At 38.9% G+C, this 21,719-nt stretch overlaps 1 protein-coding gene across 1 annotated transcript in view; it reads left to right on the top strand.

Annotated features, from left to right (window-relative positions):
- USH2A (usherin) overlaps positions 1–21,719 on the top strand; it is a 905,205-nt gene that overhangs the window by 530,985 nt on the left and 352,501 nt on the right. The gene's annotated exons all lie outside the window — the stretch shown is intronic.

The following is a 21,719-nucleotide window of genomic DNA, read 5'->3' as shown; positions in this document are numbered from 1 at the left end:
ATAGCAACCCACTCCAGTACTCTTGCCTGGAGAATCCCAGGGACAGCAGAGCCTGGTGGGCTGCCGTCTATGGGGTTGCACAGCTTCAGACACGACTGAAGTGACTTAGCAGCAGCAGCAGTCTGAAGTACAGGTAACAACCTTGACTTGCCATTGGCATCTTGACTTGAAGGGGATCATTGGAACCTCCAGTTTGTACCAAGCCATTGGAAACTTCCGTTAGGTCAGAAGCACAGGTGACAACCTAGACTTGTGAATGGCATCAGAGGTGGCAGGGAGGGGAATTGGAAATGAGCAGTTTTGTGGAATCTGAGGCTCTCTCCAGGTCGATAGTGTCAGAATTAGTTAATTGCAGGATGCTCAGCTAGTGTCCAGAGCTTGGTTTAGTGGCATGGAGGAACCACCCCCACAAATACTTTGGATTTGGCTGTGCATAACCTTTTACCTCTGAAGGCTGGACAGTGTCCTGGAGAGAGGGCAAGTGAGGATCAGAGGCTTTCACATATCCTAGAGAAACTAGGGTAATTCTGTCCTGCTCTTTTCTATCCCTTCCTACTTTTAGCCCTCAGAGTGACATCAGTGACATAAATATGGCCAGGCCAGTAGCCCTACTCTGGGGCAGTTTTGATGTGAATTGGATGATGAGACAGGAAGGATGAAAAGTGGTTTTCCTTTTGAAATACCTTAAATATCTCCCTCTATGACCTCTAGATCATAATTTTCAAATGATTTTTACATCAAACTCTCATTGGTTATCTTGGGATTTCAACAGGCAGAAAAGTAGCACATTTTTCCTTGATGGATTTCTCTTCAGTATTCATGGTGAGCCACTTATTATACATAATTTTTGGATTATTTTTTCATTTCTATTATATGTACATTTTTATTCATAAATAAATGCTTTTGTAACTTCATTAATGCTAGCCAAGAGAGAAGAATCTGAATGCTTTTGGTGATTTTTTTTTAACCTTTTCCAAATTTGCCTTAACTATATCTTTTTAAAAAAGTGAAATCTTAGAATTGAAAGTTTATTTCATTTTTCTCTAAATAGGAAATAACAGTGATTGTTCAGACAATACAGTTTTGAATAACCAAGTAAAATCTTGCTCTTTAAAATGTAATACATAATTTTTGCCCAATACTATCACCCAAAGGATTCTATTGCCCACTGACTTCTCACAGATCACACTGCTGAATTAATTTTCTTTTAGATTTTATTTAAATTTTTAAAGATGTAGATCTTATTTCTTTAGCTATTTTATTGGTTGTGCTGTCTTTATTGTCTCATGGGCTTTTCTCTAGTTGCAGTGAACAGGGCCTACTCTCTACATTGCGGTGTTCAGGCTTCTCATTGTGGTGGCCTCTCGTTGCGGAGCATGGGCTCTAAGTCACATGAGCTTCTGTAGCTGGGGCATGTGGGCTCAGAGTTGTGGCTCCCAGGCTCTAGAGCACAGACTCATTAGTACAGTCCATGGGATTAGTTGCTCTGTGGCATGTAGGATCTTCCCAGATCAGGGATTGGACCCATGTCTCCTGTATTGGTAAGCAGATGCTTTACCACTGAGCTACTAGGGAAGACCTCTTTTAAATTTTAAAAGACTGAGCTTTTCTTTCAGTTATATATGACTGCATACTCAAGCCACCTCAAAACTTAACAATTTAATACAGACACTATTAAATTTCTCATGCTTGGAGGTGTTGTTAGGTTGGGAAGATACAACTAAGTCGACTGGTGGCCGCAAAACTTGGCCTTTGGGCTAGACTATCCATTGTAGGGTGTGTGTGTGTGTGTGTGTGTGTGTGTATGTTCAGTCGTGTCCATCTTTTTTCAACCCTATGGACTATGGCCCGCTGGCTCCTCTGTTCATGGGATTTCCCAGGCAAGATTATCAGAGTGGGTTGCTATTTACTACTCCAGGGGATCTTGCTGACCCAGGGATAAAATCTGTGTCTCTTGCGTCTCCCACGTCTCCTGCATTGACAGGTAGATTCTTTACCACAGTGCCGCCTGGGTAGTCCCTATTTTGGTATGTTACAGAGTAAATGGAAATTTTTTATTAACACTGCAAGTCAGTTGAGAGTAGGTAGATCAAAAGAGTGCCTATTAACACTGTACACCAAAGGAAAGGAAATGCTTTACAGGAAGCAGCATGATGACCTGCCCTGGAAGCAACTTGCTGTCTTAAGAGTTCCTGGACAGTGCTATCACATCCTTCTCTTAGGTTAAGTGTCACAATAGCTTTGCCTGTAAACAAAAGAAAGGAAAAACAAATCATTGATGATAGCCCTTCAGCTGATTAGGAAGTGAGTCTGAGACTTGTGGTATGAATTGTTCAGTGAACTTACTTTTCTCCTTCAGTTTCTAAAGGAAAGAACTGAATTTTCTTTCTTTCTTTTTTTCTCATCTCACTCGAAAACCACCTAAAAGAAGTGGGTTGTAGGTAGCATGGTGGAACAACCATAGGGCAAGTGATATCATTTTTATGACAGGTTGCCTAAGGGAATTAAGAGCAATTAGAAGCTCAAAAAGCAGAGATAGGTTAAAAAAAAAAAAGAGTTGCAGATTCAAACTTCATTTTATCTTACACTTTTCTGTAGCTGTAGCAATGAGAGGGCTTCCTTGGTAGCTCAGCTGGTAAAGAATGTGCCTGCAATGCAGGAGACACAGTTTGACTCCTGGTTGGGAAGATCCCCTGGAGAAGGGATAGGCTACCTACTCCAGTATGTTTGGGTTTCCCTGTTGGCTTGGATGGTAAAGAATCTGCCTACAATGCGGGAGACCTGAGTTCGAAAGATCCCCTGAGGAGGGTATGGCAACCCACTCCAGTATTCTTGCCTGGAAAATCCCCATGGACAGAGAAGGCTACAGTCCATGGGGTTGCAAAGAGTCGGACATTACTAAACACAGCACAGCAATGAGAACTATAAAATATTGCTAAGTCTTTTAAAATCCATTCCGTACAATGTCAAGATGCTGTGCTAATAATCTCCCAAAATGTAAAAGTTTGCTTGCAGTGTGCAAATATCAGCTTGTATTTTCCATTTTTCATCTTCTCTGAACCCACTTTGAATTATTTGCAAGATGTAAGTTGAAACTTCAAGGTGCAAGTGACCATGAGACACTTAAAAATGGAAAGAATGCACAGGTTCAAAATTTTTTAAAAAGTAAGCTATCGATTAGGAATTGAAATAAACCAAAGGCTCAGATGGTGTATTACCCTATTCAGAGGGTAGGAGGAAAGATGAGTTTAGCTTCCTTTTATGATGTAAAAGTCACAATGAAGATATAGGATTGTGGGGGATTACATTCTTTACAAGAGTCTACTGTATAAATACACTGTCTTTACCTTCATATTAAGCGCTACACAATTTATGTTACATCCAGTTCATATGAATCTTTAGAATAGCTGTACAGAATGTTTTACTCCTGTGTTTGTTTGTCTTCCAAATGTGCTACTCTTTTTCCCCTGGAAAAATCAACCCATTCAGAGTACTAAGGTAGACAAATTCAATGAAGTATTTAAATTCACAATAAGTAGCATACTTTTCAGGGAAGGCAATGGCAACCCACTCCAGTACTCTTGCCTGGAAAATCCCAGGGACGGGGAGCCTGGTGGACTGCTGTCTATGGGGTCGCACAGAGTCGGACACGACTGAAGTGACTTAGCAGCAGCAGCGTGCTTTTGGAAACACATACCAGGGCCATTTAGTGGAACCTGTGCTTTCTCCCAAGTATGTTATGAGAATAAAACCAAAGCATTTGTACTGTCTTGAACAGCTCTCAAATCCTTTTATGAAAAACCTTACCTTTACCTTCTTAGAATTGCTCGTTTATTTACCCTGCTCTATGTGTGTGTGTGTTTGTAAAATTACATAAGCCAAAGAGAAGGATACTTTTCTATTTTATAACTTGTGGGATTTTTCTCACTTTCCATACTCACCATCTTGACAATGAACTTCCTGCTTATAAAAACTCTTTAGAAAGGGACTAACTTCTGAGCCAGGGAGAAGATGGAGGGAACTTTGAAGTGTGCTTACTGTGGGCTCAACAAGCCTCCAGCAAAGGGCTGCCAGCCTCCCACATTTGCATACTCTCATGTGGTTAGTATAGAAACACACAGGCCCCAAAACACAATTAAGTGCGATCTTTAGAGCTTCCTGGGGCAAGAGAGACACATACACACAAAAATTAATCACACTTCTACTTTACCAGAGGAGAGGGTTGGGAAATATTATCCCTTTAAGTTCCATTGATATTGAAAAATCCTATTTTTAAAAAGAATAAGTACAATTCTCCTTTCTGTTTTTTTATCTTGGAATAAAGGTTTATCTATAACTTTAAGGTTTAAAAAAAATCATGTCTGTCTGACTGGCTCTGCAGTTTGAAAGCAACTTGAAGTTTTATTTGAATTCTTATAGTGCCCTGAAGAAATTTTTGCTTTATTTTTTAAAAATAACATCTTATTCTTTTTCCTTTGTTATCATAGACAGACTCTATGTCTGTCTTGCATAAAATTCTATGAGCATTTACCTGTCTGCATAAATACTTTTACAAAAGTAAAATAAGTCCTTTATGTACCTTAGTCACTTAAGGATTGTATTTCCAATCTTTTTCCATTAAGAACTTCAAGAAGATCCCTACTGTAGCCCTGTAAAGTTATATAGATCATCCTGAGTCTAAAGGTTCTATGAAAAGCTAATGGAGGGACTTCCCTGGTTGTCCAGTAGATAAGAATCCACCTGTCAATGGAGAGGACACAGGTTCAGTCCTTGGTCCAGAAAGATCCCACATGCTGTGGAGCAGCTAAACCCCACGTGCCACAACTATAGAGCACGCATGCCTAGAGCCCACGCTCTGCAACAAGAGAGGCCACCACAATGAGATGGTCGTGTCCCACAAATAAAAAGTAGCCCCAACTTGCTGCTACTAGAGAAAGCCCATGCAGTAACAAAAACCCAATGCAACCACAAATAAATGAATAATTTTTAAAAAAACCTAATGGAGAATACATTGTGATAACAGTGGGAAAATAGCCACTATGATATTCATGATTATGAATTAATTGGGCTAAATGAAAACAGATATATGAGGGTCTCCAGTGCACCCCTACCTTGGGTTCCTGGAATGCATGCCCAAATTTGAAAACCACTGAGCTAGATCATCTTGAAAATACCTTCAGATAGAAAATAGGACATGATCTTATCTATGGCTCTCTGCCACACTCTCACTGGGACACAGAATTATTGAGTGAAAATAGGTGGAAGTGGCCCCTACACTAAATGTGTTTTTGACTCTAGAAACTCCAAAGCTGGGGGGCCTTTCCAAAGGATGGGAGCTGGCTTGTTGCTGGCAATCTCCCCGTGTGGAGCAGGAAGAGATACCACAGATGACCGGTTCCAGATGTTCAGTCTACTTGTGGCACGAAATCAACAGGTGTGGTGTTTTGCGACCTGAGGTGCATTAAGCGGCTCTCCTGTTGGCTGAATTTCCTTGGCTCTTCGGTGCCTTCACAGAACATCTGTTGGAAGGAAACCTGTGTAACTACAGTCTGAGTCTCCTCCGTCTGGGGGATTTTCTTTAATGAGCGTCTAGTGTGAACCGTGAATTTCCAGATGTGCAAGCTGGATTTAGAAAAGGCAGAGGAACCAGAGATCAAGTTGCCAACATCTGTTAGATCATAGAAAAAGCAAGAGAATTCCAGAAAAACCTCTACTTCTGCTTTATTGACTACAACAAAGCCTTTGACTGTGTGGATCACAACAAACTGTGGAAAATCCTTAAAGAGATGGGAATACCAGACTACTTACCTGCCTCCAGAGAAGTCTGTATGCAAGTCAAGAAGCAACAGTTAGAACTAGACATGGAACAACAGACTGGTTCCAAATCGGGAAAGGAATACGACAAGGCTGTATATTATCACTCTGCTTATTTAACTTATATGCAGAGTACATCATATGAAATGTCAGACGGGATGAAGCACAAGCTGAAATCAAAATTTCTGAGAGAAATATCAATAATCTCAGATCTGCAGATAATACCGCCCTTATGACAGAAAGTGAAGAACTAGAGTCTCTTGATGAAAGTGAAAGAGGAGAATGAAAAAGTTGGCTTAAAGTTCAACATTCAGAAAAACTAAGATCATGACATCCAGTTCCATCACTTCATGACAAATAGATGGGGAAACAATGGAAACTGACAGACTGTATTTTCTTGGACTCCAAAATCACTGCAGATGGTGACTGCAGCCATGAAATTAAAAGATGCTTACTCCTTGGAAGAAAAGCTATGACTACCCTAGACAGCATATTAAAAAGCAGAGGCATTACTTTGCCAACAAAGGTCCATCTAGTCAAAGCTATGGTTTTTCCAGTGGTCATGTATGGATGTGAGAGTTGGACTATAACGAAAGCTGAGCACTGAAGAATTGATGCTTTTGAGCCGTGGTGTGGAGAAGATGCTTGAGAGTCTCTTGGACTGCAAGGAGATCAAACCTAAAGGAAATCCTAAAGGAAATCAGTCCTGAATACTCATTGGAAGGACTGATGCTGAAGCTGAAACTCCAATACTTTGACCACCTGATATGAAGAACTGACTCATTGGAAAATACCCAGATGCTGGGAAAGATTGAAGGCGGGAGAAGGGGACAACAGAGGATGAGATGTCTGGATGGCATCACCAACTCAGTGGACATGAGTTTGAGTAAACTCCCTGAGTTATTGATGGACAGGGAAACCTGGCTTGCTGTAGTCCATGGGGTTGCAAAGAGTCAGACAGGACTGAGCAACTGAACTGAGTGACTGCACCTCCTCTGTGGGATTCTTAAATGTTTCCTCAAGTCACTGACATCCTTATCTCAGAAGCCAGGGTTTGCTGGCTATTGAGAACTTATGCTTAAAAGGTTTTTCCTTCTAAGAGTTCACAAATAACAGCTCCACAAAGTTGACTGAAGTTTTCCATATGTCAGGGAACAATTAAGATCATGTCACCTTTTATTTGATAAAAATCTTTTTTTTTTTTTTTTTTTCTGTTGGGACTACTCAGATAGTACTTTATAGATGCAGGTGTTGTTTTACATATATTAACTCATTTATTTCTCCAAAATTGTATGAGGAAAAGACTACTGTTATCCCTATTTACACATGAGGAAGTTGAGGAAAAGAGATGGTCTTATAAATAGATCCATAGTGGCAGAGAACTAGTAAATAAATGGCAGGGAACATATTCAAACCTCAAGACTGGCTACAGAAACCTGATTCTGAGCCACTGCATTCTTGTTCATTTGAAACATCTTCCACTGACCATTCTTATCCTCTCTTGATTGAGGTAGCACAGACTCCCGAACTCCAGTAGTCATCAGGATTCTGAAGGTACAGCTTGGTCTACAGTGATGCCAGATACAATTTCAGCAGTCTCATTTGGTTGAAATATCAGGTACTCAAAACTTGTTGCCAGTAAACTAAAGAGTTATTCTCAGTTTCGAGACACACACTCTTAAAGTTTATAGTCTAATGAGAAAATTCAGTTAAAACAGATATGTTTATAGCCTTACAATGAACCATTCAGCAGAAACAATATTACAAAGGTGACCAGGTAGAGAGTTTTCTTTCTCAGCATATTCCCATCAAATATTTTGGCCAAATTCTCTCATACTCCCCCATGAATTTATATCTAACATAAACTCTAGTTAGAAGACAATGTTAAAGTAACCTCATATTAATCTATTTAGCAGAAAAGACTCACTTAACTTTTCCGAAAAACAAAACAAAACTTTTTCTCAGTTTTTAGCATTCAAGTGACATGAGTTATAATGTATACTTCTTTCTCTGGTTTATAATAGAAAATATAATTTTTCATATTTGAGTTGCTGTTGCAGAGACTTTTGTGCAGAACTTGTGTAGATATGTCTACCCCAAACATTAGTGTGGAAAAGTGGTATCATTGCTAATTACTAAGTGGTCCTCTCTTTGGGCCCATGTTAAAGTTGAATTTCTTGTATTAATGCCCTCTGTATATCAAGGGAAAGAAACAGATGTGATCTTCTTATTATACAGAGCTTGCATTCTTGTAAAGAAAGTCTTAATTTATCTAATAATGCTAATATGTTAATTTTGGAAAAAAATTTTACACTCATTGAAAGACAGTAAGAATGTCCATATTGGTTAAAAAAAAAAAAAAGAATGAAGAATCTTTTTCTTTCCTCACTAACACAATTTTTCAGTAGCAGATTAAAAGTATATCAATCAAATGAGGACATTTAATCCCACGTGGAAAATTGGAGAACCCAGGAGTGTGAACAGCATGAGCTTTAGGGGACTCGTTCCCTGGCATGGCCACAGGAAAGACCTTCTGTGTCTTCTTGGCCATCAGAAAGGAGGAACACTTTCCTCATGAAAGTCTGAGGTTGAAGGTATATCCACAAGAAAAGACTTGAATCTCATTCACATTTGACTTTCTCATCAAGGAAGCATGTGTCCTTTTTTTTTTTTTTTTTTTTGGAAGCATGTGTCTTAAACTTTGCATTTGTTAAGCATACCGACTGCAGGTCTGTCAAACTATGTGACTTTGAACTTTACCACTACCCACCTTCCCCAATGTTTTCATTTATTGATCACATGACCCCCAGAAAATTGATCTCTTCCTTGGGCCTCCATATTTTCATCTGAGAAGGAGTTTTGTCATCTTGTAACCATCCTGAGGCGATTTTGGTTAAGGGAGAAAGGGTGTGTGTGTGTGTGTGTGTGTGTGTGTGTGTGTGTGTGCGCGCGCGCGCGCACGCGTGCGTGCACGTGCCCTGGGAAAATCAGCAGGTATAGACTATTTGTTAAAAGAATGGAAATTGCAATACATAAAGAGCACAAAATACACATAAACTGTTACTAATTGGATTGAAAATTAAACCAGCCCCAAACATTGAGATGTTGATTTTCCTTGATGATTCCAACCATTGCCTCTGAAAGCTGCATGGAAGGAAACAGCAGACTGGTTGTGGTGTATTAAATTATAAGTGAGGACTAATTTGAGGATCAAAGATGCTCCCTGGGAGATATCACTCCACTGGTAGGAGAGGCATTAGCTGTCTCCCTCTGTCTCATGTATTTGTTCTCTGTGTCTTGGAAATATCCTTCCCCACAGTTTTGGAATCTTGATGTTTAATTTAACACAAAGGTCTTTGAGACACACAGTTGGGGGTTGTTACTGGTATTTCTGTCATTGAAGAAATTGAAATGTACATGTTTTTTCTCCTGTATCAAAGACAGACAAGAATCTAAACTGACATTTTATATCAAATGAATTATGAACTGTGTACCTTGTACCTAAGGGAACAACAACTAAATTAGAGTTTAAGATTAAAAAGAGAGAGAGAGACAAAAATAGGTTTTTAATAAAACACACAGTAATTTCTGCTATTCTCTCTGATGGTGATATGGCCAAACACAGTGCTTATAGTAGAACCACTGAATGGATGCAAGCTCTTCTGAAATCTCTAAGATTTAAATATATGGGAGAAATTTTCTCAGAATAGTTTAACTTTAGGACCAGTGAAACATTGATCATCAGAACTTAATTTTTACCTTTTTGTCAATCTTTCTTGCTTAGGGGGAAAAAAAATATTTGCCAATTTTTACCTCCTGAGAAAGTATGAGATTAGATGTTACTTGAGGAACACATAAACTATACACAGGATAAGAATGACAAAAGTTCCATATTCTATATCTCCACTGTTTATATGTAACTCCTACATACATAAATGGGCTTCCCTGGTGGTAAATGGCTTTCCCTGATGGTAAAGAAAATGTCTACAATGCAGAAGACCCGGGTTTGTTCCCTGGGTTGGGAAGATGTCCTGGAGAAGGAAACGGCAATGCACTCCAGCATTCCTGCCTGGAGAATCCCATGGACAGAGGAGCCCAGCAGGCTACAGTCCGTGGGGTCACAAAGAATCGGACACAACTGAGGGATTAACACACACACATGTATACAGGCTGTCAAGCAAATTACCATCATGATTAAGATTATGGATTTTAGATCAATTTTAGCTCAATCAGAATGAGATTAAGAAAGTAAGTTATACAATCATACATATTTTGCCTCTTTCTTGTCCTTCCATGAAGTGGGAGAAACGGTAGTAAGTACCTCATGAGTTTGACACTGAGGTAATTATGTTTGATAAATGAATGCAAAGAATGTAGCACAGTGCTGGTCACATAATAATTGTGTATTACTTTGCAAAGGTATAGCCTCCCAACATATATGACAAGATTGGATAGCAACAGACTAGCATCTCGCTTTTTAATGGCTACTGATTTCTGAAGTACAAGAAGCATTTGGATTAAAATTTTAAGATGAAAATTCTGTCATGTTTATGCAATATACTCGATAATCATTTTTGAAATTACTAATTGAAGATTCTTGGGAATTGGGGGTGATCTATGCTTTCTTCTTCTTGGAAAAGCTATGTTTTGATTACCATGCTAGTCTTCAAAAGGAGTATTGTAATTTGTGCTATATACAGATTAAATTAAGGTTATTAATATCAATACATTTATTTTCTAGTTCTGAATTCCTCAGGCACATAAATCTAAAACTGACAAGATTCCTTGATATTAATCCCACATACTTCTGATACCAGTGCTACACAATTAGTACTTGTGTGGCTAAACTGGGCTTCCCTGGTGGCCCAGACAGTGAAGAATCCACCTGCAATGCAGGAGACCTGGGTTCGATCCCTGGGTTGGGAAGATTCCCCTGGCAGACTTGTGTGGCTAAACTGGGCTTCCCTGGTGGCCCAGACAGTGAAGAATCCACCTGCAATGCAGGAGACCTGGGTTCGATCCCTGGGTTGGGAAGATTCCCCTGGCAGAGGGCATGGCAACCCATTCCAGTATTCTTGCCTGGAGAATCCCATGGATAGAGGAGTCTGGCTGGCTAAAGTTTATGGGTCACAAAGAGCTGGACACGGCTGAGCAACTAAGTATAGCTCAGCACAGTGGCTAAATTCCTTGAAACAAATAACTCACTAAAAGTCTGATTACAGATTTTTTTTCTCATAAACTAAATTACATAGTTATTAATCATGATTTTGGTTAAATGAGCATCATTCTATTATTTCAAATTCTGGTTTCTAGTTCTACTATTTAAGATCTGAAATCTGTTCTTAGATCTCTTTAAGCATTTTTTATTCCTCCGATGATTATTGTTTTATTTTCACTAGTAGAGAATGATAAATTAATGACTTATTCAGGCAAGGGATATCAATATATAATCTGAGTGTCTTAAGGCTAGATATGATGATTAATTCAGTAATTAATCAACATGAATATTAGATCCAATTCCATTGTTAAGATGACTTTTATAACCAATCCTCTCTGGTTCTTTGATCATTAAATGACTAAAATTTCATCAGTTACTCAAAGATTCCTTTATTTCTTAATTCTTGATTCTGTCCCACAAGAAAAAGTAGGTTCAGTAGTACCATAAGAAAGAGTCTGATTCTTGAATATAGTAGTTTAACTACCTATATTTTTTCTTTGTTTGTTCTACTATGGTTCTTAGACAATAAAGGAACGTTTGGTGCACCTTTTCTAAAGACAGTGGCTTTGACCTAGATTGAATTTACTCATTGCTAAATTGCTTATTAACCTTGCTATTCATATCGAATTTAATTTTATAAAGGGGAACTTTTTTAGAGAGTTATTTAAAATAAAGTGAGTAATATTCTAACTAAAAATAAGATAGACCTAGTCCACTAATATGTCATGTATACTTTAAATTATTTTTCCATTTGAAGATATATTCTACATTAATGGGCTCAAATAATCAGATTCTCAAGGAAAAAGGACTTAATCTATGCTGCCTGGAAACTAATTTGGGTGAATATCATGGTATTCAAAATAATATAAAGACTAGGAAATACTATTAGGAATACTAAGATGAATGCAAATGTCAAAAGCAAAGGATTAAATAGAGTGTCTGAATCTAGGATATCTCTGCAAGGAGAAAGAAATGCTCTGGTTGGTAGCTTGAGAAGTAACAAAAAAAAAATTTCTTCTGGCCATTATGACCACCAACCTTAGGGCCCCTAATTAGTCTGACAAAGTGACAGTTCCACTCCTACCAGAACAAATAATGTGTCTAATGAAATTCAAAATCCATATTTTTCTCTGAACACAATGAACTACAGTAGTCCTAGCTTTGGAGTATTTCAAAATTTGCAGAGGATAACTTCTGTCTGCCTGATGTTTCCTGGTTCACAAATTCACTGAAACTGTCTTGCAGAGTAATTTTAGGCCACTCTTCAGTCTTAAGCACAAAGGGAAATGAAGGTAGAGGTATGTTGCTTTGGTCCTGTGGATGCTAATGTGAAGTGGAATCTTCCACTTCTCAAAATGGTCAATAGCAATTAGTATTCAGTGGAGTCTTTTTATTCTGGTGCCCTTGCCTCACCCCTGCCACCCCTCTCTGTATTATTCTTATTATAAACTGTAGTCGGGAATATTCCTGCTTCCTTTCCATTCTAATTAAAGCATTCTTAGTGAACGTGAGGTTAGTTTTTCATTTCATAAAGAATGATAACTAGAGCCAGGGTGAGATCTGCCAATTGGGTTTTGTATTACTTTTGACAAATATTTGCACCAATTTTGACTGAGGTAGTCTTACACCGATAAAATGTTCTGGTGGGATTTTAGGTTTCCCTCAAAAATATAGGTCCAAATTAGTCAGTGAGAGACCAGAGGTAAATGTTATATGATCTTTGGGTTTTATTCAACAAGGTACTCCATTAATTTGTCCCTGGGTTGAGAAGTAAATGATATACTTTTTAACAAAATTTTTATTTTATGCACATACTTTTTAGTCAGGGCTTTTGTCCTAAATACTTCTCTGTAACCCCAGTGACAACCTTGAGAAAATGTCATTTCTTTAACTTGGATCCATAAAACCTGCAGCCCTTGCTAAGCATCTTGTTTTGCTATTTTTCTCTGGAGACCTTTCTGGGAGCTTTCAGAGCTAAAGTTGCCTTGACAATAGAGGAAAATTTTTTAAAAATCTGAGAATCTGAGACAAACTTAAAAAGACTATTTTTCCAAATCTTTATCCCCAAGTAAGCATCCTCAAGATTAGAATGACATAATTATTTTTTTTTTAATAATTAAGCTTCAAAAATGCCTTCATTTAAAACCTCCTAGCTATAAGATTTCTCACTCTGCAAAGCAGTGTCCACACTTAGAGTTGGTTATTTGGATGCCTAGGGACAGATGGGGAAGAGGTAGGGAAAGGAGGCAAAACCCTGACTGTGCCTGTGAGGAGGGGCAAGGCTCTGGCTTAGACAGTCACTTCAAAAGGCATTGCTTAAAGTAATAGGAGTTTGTGTTTTGGAGACAGGTTGCTAGATTCAAACAGCAGTTTAACCACTTATTAGCCATATGCTCTTGTGCAAGTAACTTATCTGCTATGGTCTGAATGTCTGTGGCTTCCCCAAATTTGTATGTTGAAACATTATACTCAATGTGATGGTATTAGGAGGTGGGTCCTTGGAAGGTCATAAAGGTGAGGCCTCAAAAATGAGATCATACCCTTGTAAAAGAGGTCTAAAAGAGCCCCTCTGCCCTCTTCCACCATGTGAAGACACAGCAAGAAGGCACTATCCATGAACCAGTAAGTGGGTTCTCAGGAGGCTGCATGGTAAACAGGAAAAAGGATAGAGTTTTAAAGCAAAATACCCATGTTTGAGTCCCAGCTTGGCACTTAGAGCGATCACAGGGAACTATAAAAACATTATAATACTCACACTTTTTAATTCATGGTCTGGCTATAAGGTCAGATGAATGCAGTGTGTATTAAACACAACTCCCCAATAGACTCATCTCAGAAAAATCTCAGGCAGTCATTCTGACCTGAAATTTAGTATTCAAGCTTGCCACCCCTCTTTCTCCCTCTGCATCCCCACCTCTGTTATTGTATGCATTCATTTCCTACCAGCTTCTGCCTTGACTACTGGGCTCAAGCCACAGTGCCTTCAAGGCTCAGGCCCAGCTTGCCCTTGTCTTGGGGCTGCCTGAGATGTGTGTGCCCCAGGTGTTTGCCAATCCCTGCTCAGATACAGTCTCCCCCACTCCCGTACCTAAAATGTCAGCTTTTCCCCCTTCGCCTCCCTCATCACTCCAAATCCCTTATATTAGAAATATTTCTTGGTTACTAAAATGTTTTCACCACATGCATACACAAAAGGTAACTGCGAGGTGATGGGTGTGTTAATTAACTTGTTTGTGATAATCACTTCACAATGTATACATCTATGAAATCATCACATTATTACACTTTAAATATACACAGTTTTACTTGTCACTTATACCTCAATGAAGCTGGGGGAGGGAAAAGAACTACTCATAAAAAGTGGGGGGAAAATAGAATAATTTCTGTTTTGTGTCTTTTGTCTCTCTCTCCTTAATAAAACTGTTTTAACTTATTTAACTTAATGTATTTTCAGAGCATAGGATGCTGCCTGGCTTATAAGTAGACACTTGCAAATTTTTATTTCTTTATATAAATTATATGTAACTGCTTCCCTGGTGTCTCACATGGTAAAGAATCCACCTGCAATGCAGGAGACCTGGGTTTGATTCCTGGGTCAGGAAGATCCCTGGAGAAGGAAATGGCAACCCACCCCAATACTCATGCCTAGGAAATCTTATAGACAGAGTAACCTAACAGGTTATAGCCCATGAGGTCACAAAGAGTTGGACATGACTGAGAAATTAACACTTTTTTTTTCATGTCCTATCTTATATAATAACTATATAAAACAATTTTAAATTTATGTATTTTATATACTTATACAGTATATTGTATAACAATATTAAATGTGTTTTAATATGCATTTGCATATATTTAATTGCATACTAATAATGCCACATACTTGCATTACTATGTATTGTATATACAGTCATACCTAAATATACACATATATGAAATATTCACTCTGTTGGAGATACTGGGAAATGAATCATTAATACCTTACTATAGGAGTTCAGCTTATATCTGAAATGGTAGTGCCATTCATCCCTATTGACACAATAATTCTGAAAAGCAAAACTAAATGTGCATTTATTAGGATACTTGGAATATTATTCATAATATCAAAAATGATATCATTCTACATCAATACCAGCTTTAAGTGAATATTCTACATTTGTAGAAATATTACATGCAATTATTTTGAAACATTATGTTACTAAAACTATTTAATGGCATAGAAATTTTCACTATATATTATAAAGCAAAGTTTACAAAATAACATATTAGAAACATTGAGAATAATGTTTTTTAATTATATGTGGAATAAGAAGAAAGAGATGAATCTTCAATAGTATAAAAATGGCCATTTCTGGGTAGTGTCATTATGGATGGTCTCATTTTCTTTGGTAATTTTCAAATTTTCTATCATGAACATATTTTATAGTTAGAAAAATACATGCTTTTAAAAGGGGTCACTCTTTAGTTTGGCAAGAACTAATCATTTTCTCTAATCATTTTTGGTGAGCAATAAATGGCAACCCACTCCAGTGTTCCTTCCTGGAAAATTCCATGGATGAAGGAGCCCCAAGAGCTACAGTCCATGGGGCTGCAAAGAGTTGGACGTGACTGAGCACACACAGACAGGCAGACAGACTGAGTTCTCAAAATTTGTTAAGTGCTCTAAAGTTTACCAACAAAAATGAAAAACAGATCTCTGTTGTCAAGTAGCTTATATTACCATTATGTGGTGTACTATGGGGAAAAGAGGACTGCTGGTTAAAAATGCCTGAAATTCTGTCCCTAATGGCAATACCAGCTTTTTCTCGGGGACTCATAGACAAGGTAGCAAAGAGCTCAGTGTCATTGGCAGGAATGACCACATGTACCCATGGCCCAAGCTTGTCCCTGTTTCAAGCCTGCTCCGGCTCAGCGCATCCATGTTGGTTACTTATAGTACCCTGTTTCATTCTCAGAAGGTCCTGGGATAGACAAAAGAGTATATTCACCATAAGTTTTGTAGAAATAACGTACTTTTAGGTCTACCTCAGGGGCTTCCCAGGCGGCACTGGTAGTAAAAAAAAAAAAAACCCACCTACTAAAGCAGGGTACACAAAAGATGCAGGTTCATCCCTGGGTCGGGAAGATCCCCTGGAAGAGGAAATGACAACCCACTCCAGTGTTCTTGCCTGGAGAATCCCATGGATAGAGGAACTTGGCGGGCTACTGTCCACGAGGTTGCAGAGAATTTGATGTGACTGAGCACCCACACTCCCTATCTCAGAAACAGTTAACCAACAAGAGTAATAATGTAAGGGGGCAACTTAGGAAGCAACTGTTTTCCTACCACTGGTAATGAATATACAGACACCTGAATACCACTCTTCTGGGATGTTTTAGGCAAGAATCCTTTATTTGATAGAAAGTGAGACTTGATAGCTAGCTGTCCTCCGAATTTAAAATGCGTTGGCCATTCTGTGGTCACTTCCATGACATACCTGTAGATAACACATAATATTTAAAAATTTATTTCTTGTACTAATGTAAAGACCTCTCTGGGTTGCATTTTACTGAATTTCTGGCTTTAACTCATTCTTGAGTTACTAGTAGTTCTCATTTGTACTAGTAGTTCTGTGTGAGGTTCCTTGTAGATAATAAGAAGATGCTGTGATAAAGAAGTAAGACCAGAAAACTACTGTTTAAGAATATGACTTGGACAGAAGGTAAATCCAATCTTTACAAAAACTAATCTATTTAATATTGTAAATGGCTTTCTTTCATATTTACTTAATGTGTTTAATATTTATTCTCAATTATAAATCACCTACTAGAACAGGCTGTTTTGTGGTGTAAAATTAAGAGCACTGTCCTTGAACTTAACCAGTTCCTGCTTAAATCCTCACACTGCCAGCAACCAGTTTTGTGATTTGAGATAAAATATGAAACCTGTGAGCCTCGGATGCTTTATCTATACTTTAGAGAGATAATGCTACCATTTCATCGTGTGATTCCAAGGATTAGAAATAATTATGTTAAAGTGCCTGGCACACAGTATGTGTTCCAAAAGTTAGCTCTTATGAGAGACGCTTTGGCGAACATTAAATCTGTTTTAACCTACTTGTCACTGTTTAATGCTGCTGTTTGTACATCCTTGTGCTCAAGGTTGACTGTCCATTTGTTAGCACATCTGCATATTCCTCATAATTAATATCTTTTTTAATGACATATGGTTTAGTGACGGGAAATGGAGTCTTGCCTTCTGTTTTCAATTTGTTTATGACTCAACGACTCAATAGATGTGTCTGAACTTTAATTTTCCATTCTGGGAACTAGAATTTAAAATCCTTGCTCATATGTAGCTATTTCAGAAAATGAGAGGAAAATGTGTACTCCAAGGATTTTGACTATGTGCCAGGCTATTCAGCAATGCAGCCAGGATGCATAGAGATGAAAGGCCATGGTTTCCCTCATGCTTACAGGGAGAGACCTACGTGAGGATGCCAACAATCAAATCTTTGAAATCAGAAAGTAGTTTGGGCTGGGATGAAGTCAGATTTCAAGTGAAACCACTAGGAAGCATGACATCTGCTTGGAGTGAGCGTGGGCAGAGATGGTACAGATTTTGGGTCCTGGAATTAGCCTGAGGACAAAGTGACTCCACGTGACTGCCTAACAAAGCCCTGTGACCGTGTCTGTTCCTCTGAAACCCAAGGTCCAGTGCATATTTGGTTGTGAACTTCTAACTTCTAAAGCTCCTAAAGCACTTAGCCCTGTTTTACACTCTATACACACTCTGTGCTACCTGAGTCATGTCTCTATTTTACTTAAATATTTGCTGCTCTAAACTCCCTTTCTATTTATTCTGCCTTTCCCTGTTCTCAGCAGAGAACCTTGTGCAGAGTGGCATTCAGTATCTTTTATTACAGGTTTGAGTTTAATACCAAATACTGTAGGCTTCTTTGATATCTTAATGTAGAATTGGTATTTCCAGCATTTTGAAATGTATACACAAACACCCCAAAGTCATACTGTAGTGGTAACAAGTCGGTGGACTATCCTGAGACACTGGTGCACCTGCGAAGCCCATTCAATTTGTTGTCTCCCCACAGGTTTCCTCTTTGGGTGGGTCACTATAGCTCAGCAGTCACTGGCCACGTGAAAATAAAGCTTCTGGTTCTGCTTTTCAGAGCTCCCCCTCGAGAGTTCTATAAATCTGTATGGAGCAAATGTTTGGGGCATTTTGTTTATTTAGGGGGGTGTTTACACATGTACATCATTTAAAAGTTTAATAAAATCAGACATCCTAAAGATTATACCAACTAGGTTAGTCCCGTCTGCGATTTAATTTATTGCTTCATGTTCTACATGCATTTTGCCTTCCTAAAGAGGTTGAATTTGAAATTTTACAAAGAACACTCTTGCTTGAATTTATAGATTGGACTAGCTCTTTTATCCAGTTGCCGTGTAGAATTAGTATTTACTGGACAAGATGTGTTGATTCAGGAGGTTGTCTGTGGAGTGCTTGCCTCGTGAGGGTCATATTAAACTTGAGAGAAGCTTTTTGAGCAACATAGCATCTTGGAGACAATATATCAAGCTGATAGATACACAGCTCTTGTGTTAAGAAACCAGGAATGGAATTATGGCTGGTTCCCAGTTATTGCTTTGATGCTAAGGACCCTCAGAGGAATAGGCCTAGGATAAAAGGGGTTAACCAGAGGAGAAAAAAGGATTCCAGCACTCAGTGTTACTGAAAGCAGGTAGAATGAATAGTTCTATGTCAATAATTCAAGATGATCACTTTGTTAGGAAATATTTGGGAATTTTATATAATCAGAGTGTGACCAATTTAATGGAGCACATTTTCTTGTTATCACTCAAAAGAGAATCCACGATACATTATTATTATTATTATTATTATTATTATTATGGAGCATCTTCTGGGCATTTTTCCCTTCCCTGACAGCACTGTAAAGTAGTTCCTAATACTTGAAGGATGTTTTGGTGTAAATATTTAAAACTCTAATATTTTTTCATGCTGATGACTTATCAGAGCTGTCTTCTTCAGAATTTGGATTGTTGGTGATATTATACTCCTTGACAGAAAAATTAGACAAAAAAACAACCAAACGAGGGGTGTGGTTTTATGTCATACATTATATGAAATCTGCACAATATTTTATGCCCAGGCTCTCTTGATATCTGTGCGTTTTTATACATCAATGAAAGAATATATATCAAATAAGTAATCATCATTATTATAACTGTGTTCAAAGATAAAATATCTCTTAAAAAGTCTTTAGCAACAAATGTCCCTTAAACCAAAGATTTATAGTTAAGTTACTGAGCATCTGGCCGTGGCCAGCCAGCCATCTTATTGCATTTCCCAGGTATGTCCCCTTTCCACACCTGAAAAAACTACTTCGTACCGTTTTTGTCCCTCTGTTCATCCTCATGCTTTGGCACTGAGTGAAAGCATTTGCTTTTGTTTTGCTCACTGAGAAAATGGACACCATCAGAAGAGCTCCTTGCTGTGTTCCCATCACCAGATCTACCATCTCTGTACCTGCAGCCTGGGTCTTCATTCACCTCTGCACAGTGGTGGGCTGTCCCTGCTCTGTTTCACAGCCCATGTCCACTGGCTCTCAACCCTGATTTGCCTTTCTCTGACTCACACACAAGGACCTGGCTCTGGTGATTAATTATTCTTCTTTCTCCTACATTATCATCTCCCTCGATCTCTTCTGGATCATTCCACGAAGCATGTAAATGCTGCAACTTCTTCCAGTATTTAGAAAACCTTCCCCTGATACCAGAAGCTTCTCTAAGTGTTGTCCCATTTTCTTCTCCCTTTAGAACACAATCCTGCAGAAGTCTCCTAGGCTCATTGTATCAGCTCTTTCTCTTCTCAGTTTTCTCCAATCAGACTTCAACACCCACCACTGCATTGTGTCTGTTCTTAGCAAGATCATGTCCAATTAGCCAAATGCAAAGCTTAATTCTTAGTCTCTTCCTTTCCTACACTCAGTGCATTTGACGGAGTCGATCTGTCCTTCTTTTTAGAGACACTGTCTTTACTTGGCTCCCAGGGTGCACTTTCTCTTAACTTCTCCCTTATCTTACTGATCCCTCCTGTAAGTAAATATCCTTTATTGCAGAGGCCCACTCATCCCCCTCAAAATTTTGGTGCATCCCAAGCCTCAGTGCTCAGACCTCTTCTCCACTCGCTCTGTCTGCACTCACCCCCTTGTTGATTTCAAGTCTCAGCTGTGAAGTACCACATAGACTTTGATCCACAGTTCCTATCTAGGCTCCTGTCTGTGACGTCATCCTTGGTATAGTGTTGAAGTTATGTAGTAAACTTCTCAAATGTAGCATAGACAAAAGGGAACTCTCAAATCCCCTCCACATCTCATTTCTCCTCTCAGGTGCCATTCACCTGGGTGCTTGGGCCAAATACCTGGCATCATCTTTCCCTCCTTTATTGTCTACCAGCAACACATGCCACACTCAACTGATCCACAAAATATGCCGCCACCTCGGCCGCTGGCGCTTGAACCTAATCTGCTGTCATCTGCTAGCCCTGGGTGACTGCAGTGGGTAACCTCCCTGCGTCTAGCCTTGCCCCCACGCCTCCCTCACTTAGCACAGAATGGCCTCTATTTGTTTAGAATCAGGATGTTTCCTACCTGAAAACCCCGTCCTACCTCCCAACCCCATTTACAATGGAATCCAAAGTCCTCATTGTGACTTCTAAGGTGTGGTCCTAGGAAGGGTCTACGGGCTCTAGATGCTGCCTCTCTCCAGCTCCCTCCTCCACCCCCTTTCCTTAGTCTGATTTAGCAAAACTAGCCTTTCCGACTGTTCCTTACACACCGTCTGTCCTTTCTCTTCCTCGCTGCCTTTGCCATGACTGCTCTCTGCCTGGATTGCTATCCCCCCAGACATTCTCATGACTTAATCACCAAGGTCTTTGCTCTAATGTCACCTGATGACATTTTCTTCCTATGGCTCACCCGTCTAATCTGAATTACTGTGCACCAACTAAAACCCACGCCCCTGTTGACTTTCTCACCACAAAGCCCTGTTTCACTCCTCACCTGAGCACAGAGCGCCACCTGGTAGATCTGGGGTTTGTTTGTTCATCACTGCGTCCCTCTGTTGACTTAAGTTCCACAGGGTCAGGGGCCATGTCTACTGGACTCAGTGCTGTTAACCCTCCATATAGAGAACACTACCTTGCACAGAATCGGGGCTCAGTAAGTGTTTACTGAATAAATCAGTGAATTATTGATGAACTCAGAACTCTTACAATACACTGATGAGACATGGATTCTACTTCTTCATCACTGTCCATTCATTAGCTTCATAGCTCATAAGCCAGCTCTCCCAAATTGGAGAGTATATAAAAGTCAGACACCATATCAGGTTACGTGTAAATGGAAGCAAAAATGAATCCTGATAGTTGTTTTCATCATTTTGATTCCTTATCCTCCTTCAGCAATAGCTTTGAGTAATCCTTGGTTATTAAGAATTTATATTACAGTAATCAGAATGTCCCTAAAAATTGCATTGTAGTAGTACTTAAATTATGCTAAGGGAAGTTCAGACTAGTCCAATATAATAACAATAGCTAAAAATTAATAATTACCAGGACCTCAAAAAAGGTGATTTATTTACATTTCTTTGATCTTCACAACCATCCTGA

This window comes from Muntiacus reevesi, chromosome 5 (assembly GCF_963930625.1).
Source record: "Muntiacus reevesi chromosome 5, mMunRee1.1, whole genome shotgun sequence".
Taxonomy (NCBI): domain Eukaryota; kingdom Metazoa; phylum Chordata; class Mammalia; order Artiodactyla; family Cervidae; genus Muntiacus; species Muntiacus reevesi.
This window is presented reverse-complemented; position numbering and strand designations above follow the sequence as displayed.